Genomic DNA, 8979 nt, shown 5'->3' with positions numbered 1-8979 from the left:
CATTGTTCTATGTACAGAACTTGCCTTTGTGCAATTGATCCAGGCTGCTGAGCACTATCAGCAACTTGCATCTCTGGCACTATTGCTTTGAAAATGGCAGGACAGACACGACTAGTTGGTAGCGCTCAGAAGTATCAACCCCATGTAGATGTGATCTCATTATAGGAAACTAAAATTCGCTTCCTCCAATCTTAAATAAACAGACCTTTCAATTATCAGGACAGGGATAGAGTAGTCATATTGTATGTTTGGACAGCGCCTAGCACAACAACATGGAAGATGCATTCTTGGTAATATTACCACATATTTTAGATAACTTTATATAATACACCACTTTGTGCATTTTTACACGAGAGTTAAATTGTGATTGTGAAAATATATCTGGTATGACACTCCTCACCTGCCTACGTGTAGAGACATTTTTATAGGTCTATACACAGGCAAACCTTATTAATCCACTTTCAAATAACGGCACCTAAAAAATGTATGGAAGGAAGAAGTGTTGTTCAGTGGTTAGAGCAGGGAACTGGCAGTTCAGATATCTGGATTCTATTCTTGACACGGACTCATTGACTGACCAAAGGTGAATCATTTAGCAGCTCTGTGCTCAGTTTACTCATGTTTAAAAGGGATAATAATACTCTACAGCATTTTACAGGGGTATTATAAGGCTTAGTTAATTAATGTTTGTCAAGTGCTTTGAGATCCTTCAGGAAAAGGTGCTGAACATTATAAATACATATTTAAGTAGCAAAGTATTGTTTCTATAACTGAATATATACAGAGCAAAAATATATTGATAACATATTACAAAGAATCATGATATCATCAAGTACTCAGTCTTGTATTTCTGTGTCTCCAGAGCTCGAATTGAAGTCTAGGGGAGCTGTGGGTGCACCAGAAGGACTAGTTCTGAACTTAAAAGCAGTGAATTGCACAAAAGTCAACCACAGATTTCCCTCCCACTAGCCTTTAGAGCAAGTCAGACAAAAATTAGTCACTCATGTGAGATTACACTGATCTGCAATCAAGATGGAGCAAATAAAGTGTTTTAAGTGAATAAAGCTTTTAGAAAACCAATAGGTTTTGAAAAACAATTTATTGCATCTAAAAGTTGTCATAGTTTTAGGGGCAGAATTCAGAACTGTTAAAGGAATCAGCTAAGCTTGGGGAAATTACAGTCAAAAGGCAAGGTAGGTTAAGCAAGTCCTTTTGTACAGAGCCATGCTATAACTAAAACCCTCTAACCATTGCTCCTTTACATGTTGTGTACCAGATGACTGGGAGCTCATACGCTCAAGTACATAATATAAGTTTTAGTGATTGCGTCTGCAATTTCAGGGAAACATGACTGTGCTTAAGTCTCTATTCTGAAAAACATTTAAGTACATGCCTCACTTTAAGCACATTCTTAAGTGCTTTCCTGAATAAGGCTACTTTCCTGAACTGGAACCTGTATGTACATATACCCAGGACTGATTAAAACTTGCACTGGGCTCATTATAAAACTGGGGAAGGGATTCTTTAGTGGTATGTGGCAGACAGTCTCTTAAGAAGTTGTCCAAAGCCTTATACTCTATCCATAATTTCTCATATAATTACATGGTCAGTATACTAATCTGACTAAACTGACCTTTCTACAGGGCAGTGTTTAAATACCACAACCTCATTCCACTGGCAGAGGGAGGAGCTCTGTTGACTGAGATTATATATCATTACTTTCCCAGCAGTCTTGAAGCTCTGTTAGGCTAGGTCTTTACTGCCAAAGCTCGTTGAGGTCAACACTATAACCTCACCTGGGAGTTCTCCTTGACTAGCTATAGTGAGGTAAAAACTACCTGGACCTTGTCTCCACTAGGATTTTACAGTGAGATTGGTAACTCGAGTTAGCTATTTCACTTCAAAAATGCACCTTTTTGTCAATGAAGACAGTCTTAGTCAGTGGCGCACTGAATGAGGTGAGAACATGAGTGGGAGGAGGAAAATAAGTCACTTGTTTGTTAAGGTTTTTGTGCCACTCAGAAATGTGGGGGATTAACAAGGAAATTAGCTTTTTTGGTCCTGGTGGAGCATTCCACTTTAGGTAGAATGTTCTGTCTTAAAAAAAAATTAGATAGAGAAACAAAATTGCGGGGGGGATCGGATGGTTTATGTGATTGATGGTGGATACAGAGCCTTTCAAGCTAGGTGGCTGGTTCAAATCTGGCCCAAGTCAGTAGAGACTAAAAGCAATTACAGCCTGATAGCTGACAGGGGCCTATGTGAGATGAATTGGTTGTCTAAGTCCAGTTTCTAGTTCACGTAACAGAGAAAACTATCACATTTGGCATTAATTGACATCCCGCTGGAATATAAATAGAGAGCCCAAGGTCTGATTTGGCATGGGGATTCTACTACTCTCTCATCTTTAGAAGGTGTCCTGTCAGATCTTTCCAATGGTTCCTCACAGGATTCAGTGGAGAGTGGAGAGCTCTGCTTGTGTTATACCACTGGATACACTTTAGTCTTCAGCATTGCCAGCAATCTGGCATCATTCATAAGCAGTGAATTCAACTAAAAATGAGAACAAAAGCAAACAAAAATGTAATATTTTAGCATGTAAATTCTAAAAAAGCATAGATGTATAATAAAATGATACATGCTGTCAGGGCTCTTGCTAATAGTATCAGAGTGTCATCTCATTTTTGATTTGGCTGCCAGAACCACTCAGGTGCACTTAGTGCAGATATTCTGACCCACACCACCTATGAGACAATATTCTTGATCCACAAGATCTTCCCTGATGGCATGTGTTTAGTTACCTATAACAATAAGTAAAACTTCCAAATGCCTTAGGGTTGAGAACTGACGCTGGACAAAATGAATTGACTTGTAACTTCAGCCACATATGGCTAACAGAGACAACAGCTAATTTCACTGATGGTGTCCAGGTTACAACCCTATTGACTTACATGGAGTTGTGCCCACTCCCAGCAGCTATGAATCTAGCCAATCATATTTTACTGACAGTATAATGGAGAGATAAGAAGAATGAAGAACAGCCCTTTGCTAGGGAATTTCATTTTCTAAATTAGACATATTTTAGTTATAGGAGCCTGTAAAAGTGCTTAAATGATAAAACGTAAGGCTTTCTGACCTCCTTTATCTTAAGAACAGCTACAAGGATTTACAATGAATATGATTAAAAGCAAATGTATATATTGCAGCTGGTTTCAGAATTTGGTTTCAGACCTGAATGGATTTTAACTGCTGAGTGACAAACCCTTGAAAATGAAATTAATAATGGAAATGCTGGCATGTTTTTAACTTAAGAGGTGCTGCTATAACACGTAGGGCTCTATACTGCCCGAAGTCTACTCGCAGATCTCCTAGTGACAGTTATAGACTAAAGATATAGCAGGGACCCAAGTTGGAAGTTACAGTTCAACATATCATAAGATTTCATGCAGTAGCTCCATGGACTAAAATGAATTTACCACATGGAATCTCACAACATATTGTGCGGTAACTCAGAAAATAACTTGGATCACCACTGCACATATATACATACACACACACACACATATATATGCATTAACAGCATTTATAGACCCTGATCTATTAAGTCATTTTCCTACAATATCTTCAGACCTTTGGTATGAAGCAGAAAAAAAAACATTAAAGCTATGGTTTGCCAGACAATTACTTTGTCAAATCTCAAGAAATTGCATAATAAATTGTATACATGCATCAAACATGAATAGCAGAGGGGTATAACAAGCTGTGTATTTCCAGTTCACTTGTTCTTTCATCTAAACAGTAGCTTTTGTTTTGAAGAGCAAACCCATATTCTTTTCACAGCCATGCATAAAATGTGCATATACATTTATCTATTAAACTAAGTAGAAATAATTGAAACACTTAATATGCACAGTAATAAGGAAACGCACGAACAACTTCATTATTAATGTCTATTGATTATTTATGTTTTCAAATAGGCAAATGTAGCTACTAATATTTTATCATGTTAGTCTATATGTTCATTTTGGCTTTACCTGTTTATTGGCAAATTTACTAAAAACATTATGGGGTGTTTTTATTGCTGTACACTCATTTGCTATGTGCATAGCCGAGGTCAGTTTAAGAACTGACTAGTGTTTACTCAATTTGATTACTATGTAGCACTGCTGAGACTATTCCCCCTTTGGAAAATTAACTGTACAAGGAAGCCCAGTAAGTCTTTACTTAGAAATTCCAAACTTTAGATTGATTTCAGCAGTGGGTCTGTATTGATCTAAAAAGCTTTGCGTTCCTAACTAAAAACTAATCTTTATTTCACCCTTTAGTGACTGCAGCCATAAATATGTTCACTCGTACTGGAGTTTAGTGGATTAATGGTTATTGGAGATTGTGGCTTCAAACTGAGGTTGGTAAACCTTAACCTTTGGAGGACAACATGAAGGCATTTACCCCATGTCATCTATAATAGCTAGGTCCATTTTTGACAGTTACCCGAGTGTTAAAGAGGAGACCAAGCAGGAGATAGGAAATAGAGTGCCAGCAGCTCACTTTAGCTATTAATCACTTATTAGACTGACTACTGTATCTGACTCTTACTGATGCAAAGGCATTGAAATGAATCAGTTTGTTTCTTTCATGATAACTGGTAGGAATTTTAAATTTTTTTGAGCACAGTATCTTGTAGCCAAATTAGTTAGGTCTTAAAATTAAGACAATTAATGTATCTTTTTTCCCCTCATATTTTCATACGAATTGTGAGAGATGCTTTATGTGAATTAATGCAGCTTCTCTCAATGTGCCTAATAGACAATTTTTGAAGGCAGCTTGCAGGGAGCTTTACATTATAGTCAACTACAATAAGTTATCACGGAAAACAGAATTATATCAATTGTTACAAAAATATTAATTGCATTAAAGCTTTAAAGTAAGGTTTATTCCTCAACATCATTTTCAGAAATGGATGTCAATGAGAATACGTTTAAGCTATGAAGGATCTGGTCCTGAAAACCCTCATTCAAACAGCTTATTCTTACTCAAGAAAGTAATTCAATTGAAATCATGTGAGCAGCAATTATTCCTATGAGTAAGGTTTGCTAGATCAGGACCTAAGTTTTCATTAAATGGAATAGTGATAACTGAAAACGTAAAATGTTTGTTCACAACCAAGAAAGAGAAGGTTTCAGTAGAATATGGAATACACAATATGGTAGATATCCATAACAAAGGTAATGGGCACAATTCAATATTCCTTGTTAAAAAAAATTTATTGACTTCAATGGGAGATTTTCTTGTGAAAGTAGTACTGAACTTGGGCCAAATTCAGTGCAGTGATTTAATTTTAATTTAAGTTGTGTGATTTTACAACTCTTACTCCTGCAAGTATTCCCATTTGACTTCAATGGGACTACCTATGCGAGAAAAAGTTTGCAAGACCGGATCCTTAGTTTGGATACGAGTCTTAGACCAGGTCTACCAGGGTAAATCAATCTAAATTATCCTACTTCAGCTACATGAATAATGTACCTGAAGTCAATGTAGCTAGATCCACTTCTCACGGTGTCTACCTTACTCTTCTCAGGGATGTAGAGAACAGAAATTGATGGGAGAATGCTCTCCCATCGATTTAGCACGTCTTCACCAGACTCGCTAAATCGATGCCACTGCATTGATTGCAGCAGCGCCGATTTAGCTCCGTAATGAAGACGTGCCCCTAGTTTAATGTCATTCTTCTTGTCTTTGTCAGTTCTTTTATTTTTGTAAATCATATTCCTGGGAAGGGAGATTGCTTTTGTAATACTGAAGAATTGCAGTTATTGGCTACTGTTGCAAACAATTCTAGTCAATACAAGTCCCCCAGGACATTTCCCCAATATCAAGGTAATCAGGGCCGGTGGGATATGACCTGGGAACAATTCCTACAACAGATTTCTAAACTTAGACCAAAAATCACAATGCCAGAAGACATGGTGATGGCTTATTGTGCCTTGACATTCTCTCCAAATATCTTCTTGTAATTTTGCATTTGTTTGGTTTATTGAACTATGTGAAGTGGTTCAAACAAACAAAGATAAAGGAATTATAGGAATACGGAATATCTGGTAGGGGCATGTAGACTACCCTTATTCAGCAATTTAATTCATCTTGTGTTTATCCTCATAATGTTATTCCCCCCTCCCTTATTTCCTTGTTTAAAATTGCTGAATAAGTCACCAAGAAAGAGTAATAAAACAGATACATGTTGTCACAGGTGTGACCAGAATTCAACTGTATACTGTCCTCAGTGGGGGGATTTGTGGAGGCTCACACAAGCCCCCTGTTAACAGAGCCAACTGTAGGGCTCTGTAAAGGATAGTCTCAGTTTTAATAATAAAGGAAGCCTCTAGCTCTTTCCTTTGCAAAGTTAGCCTTTAAGATGCAAACCAATTGCAGAGAGTGGAAGGAATATGCTGCTGCACTCCACTTCTACAGCAAGAGGCTGTGGACACTAAATCGCTCTCACACACATATTTTAGGTATGAGCCAGCTAAGTTTCTGGGCTATCCTAAAAATCAGCTCACTAATCTTTACTTAAAGCCTTATGCCCGGTGCATAATGGTGCAATAATCAGAACAGACAGAAATTGGTTACACTTGGGAGGGAGACAGCAAAAAACTGTTTTATAACTCACCTGTCCCAGTGTGGGACTCACCCCTGCAGCACGTCCTGCTGATCTCTCAGGGAATTAGCTCTTCCAGCCTCCAGAACACCCTCCGCAGGCTGGTATCCTGTTTGCCGCTGGCCCCCCAGGTCCCTCCCAGACCCCGGTGCCTCTTTTACCCAGGGTGTGCCCCCTGGCACTACCCCCCAGTCTCTGGGTCTCCCCTGCCCAGGAACCCCCACCCAACCTCATTATATGGCTACTACCCAGTCACCATCTAGCCGTTCAATGGGGCAGACTGCAGTATATAAGCCAATCATCACAGGCAAGGGGGGTTTGGACCTGTTGCCTCTGCCTACCTGTGGGCTGGCCCCTGCAACCTCAGGACCTATCTTAGGCCATCTGCCAGGCCTGCAGCCTGGGGCTTTTCCAGTCTGGAGCCTCCCAGCTCCTCTGGCCTTCCCCAGCCCTGCTTCACCTTTGGTATACTCCCCAGCAGCAGGCCCTTCTCCCTCTAAAGGGGTGGGGAGAGGGAAAGAGAGACCAACCTCTTTAGCTTCTGGCCCACTGCCCTCTTATAAGGGCCAGCTGGGCCTTAATTAAGCTGGCCACAGCTGTGGTCAGCTACTCACTCCCCTTTTTTCCAGCCATAGCCCTCTCCAGGGCTGCTTTAACCCTTTTAGGGCCAGAGAGAGATGACCACCCTGCTACATCACCCCAAAGTTCTGAGGCCAACCCTAGTTCTTAAAATGTTCAGCCCCCCTCTGAATGCATGTTATTGATGCAACTGTGCAAGCTGCTCGACGGGAACTCTCTTCTTGCCTCTCCTGCTACTACCTCCAGGTATGCATGGCAGGGAGACACCTCATAGGCTATGTCTGCACTTGTGGTGTGTAGCATACATACACTGCACGTTGCCCTAGCATGGGTACAAACAGCACTGCAGCTGGTGAGGCACTGCTTAGGTGAGTGGAGTAAAGACACTCTGGAATCTTAATAGTCCTCTCAAGTCTTCCCCAAATCCCTCCACTCCAGCAGTATACAAGGAGCAGCTGGGGAAGAAATGGGGCCAAGTTGTTGCTGCAGTCATTGGGAATCCTGTAGCCATAGTAGCTCATCTGTACTTCCACCAGAATTTGTTTGTTCAGCCCCAGTCTGCAGAAAGAAAAGCCTGTCCCCCATGTGCCACTCAGAAGAGATCCCTAGCATGATCCTGAGGATACCCAGGCCCCACTTTTGACATCAGTTGGAGAGAGCTTCAGCACTCAAGTGAAAACTGCCAAACTCATGAATCCAAGGTGACCTGTTCTCACTCTCCACCTGACCATCACACAGCCAGAGTCTTCAGGATGACTAGCCTGCCACTACTGCTTATTGCAAAAGTCACAAGACACTTGCATGCCAATGCTCCTGTAGCTTTGAAGAACAGCTGCCTGGAAGGGAAGTCAGTTTCTAGACTCATACATTTTAAGGCCAGAAGGGACCATCGTGATCAGCTAGTCTAACCTCTGCATATTGCAGGCCACAGAATCTCACCCCTCACTCCTGTAATAGACTGACTGACTTTGAGCTGAATTACTGAAGTCCTCAAATCATGATTTAAAGCCTTCAAGTTACAAAGAATCCACCATTTACACTAGTTTAAACCTGCAAGTGACCCATGCCCCATGCTGCAGAGGAAGGAAAAAAATCCCCAGGGTCTTCGCCAGTCTGATCTGAGGGGAATCCTTCCCAACCCCAAATGTGGCAATCAGTTAGACCCTGAATATGTGGACAAGACCCATCAGCCAGACACCTGGGAGCCCCAATGAGTTACTGGGGAAGAGGAAGCACAATGGATCAGAGAGGTGGATCACAGGTGGGTTGGGGGAAGAGTGTGAAATTGATGGGTTTTGGGGGGGAAAAAGTATGGAATAGATACATTTTTGTAGTGTGGAGAAAAAGGAGGAGAGAATTTTGTCCAGGTAACATCATGTGTACCTCTGAGTGAGGCAGAAAATTTTTGTGGGAGCCTCTTGTTAAAAGTGTGGCAGCACATCACTCATTATATTGTAGCCAAGATCTAAGTGCTGTTACATTGAGTAATAATGCCACCTCCTTTGAGAATGCAACACAGCTTAGAGTATTATAGGCAAAATACAAAGAAATTAAAAATGACCAAATTATTTTACATGGGCTTGATGTGCATTGAGCAGCAACAAAATTGATTTGATCAACAGAAATAGCTGCTTCTAAGCTAATATGATTTATTGAGTTAAAATCCTCTTTTTCACATTGCTTAAATATGGATCTACATGATGACAAATCCAAATGTGCCATTTAAGTTTATCATGTAAATAATA

General features: G+C 40.4%; 1 long non-coding RNA gene across 1 annotated transcript; it reads right to left on the bottom strand.

Annotated features, from left to right (window-relative positions):
• Window positions 1-584: 584 nt before the first annotated feature.
• LOC119851745 lies at window positions 585-7188 on the bottom strand. Its single transcript, XR_005291379.1, has 2 exons — window positions 6668-7188; window positions 585-2553 (listed from the first exon to the last, which is right to left on the bottom strand). It is a non-coding gene; the product is annotated as an uncharacterized LOC119851745 (long non-coding RNA).
• Between the last annotated feature and the right edge of the window lie 1791 nt (window positions 7189-8979).

This window comes from Dermochelys coriacea, chromosome 2 (assembly GCF_009764565.3).
Source record: "Dermochelys coriacea isolate rDerCor1 chromosome 2, rDerCor1.pri.v4, whole genome shotgun sequence".
In the NCBI taxonomy this organism is placed as follows: Eukaryota; Metazoa; Chordata; order Testudines; family Dermochelyidae; genus Dermochelys; species Dermochelys coriacea.
Note: the sequence above shows the minus strand (reverse complement) of the source record. Positions and strands in the feature narration are given on the sequence as shown.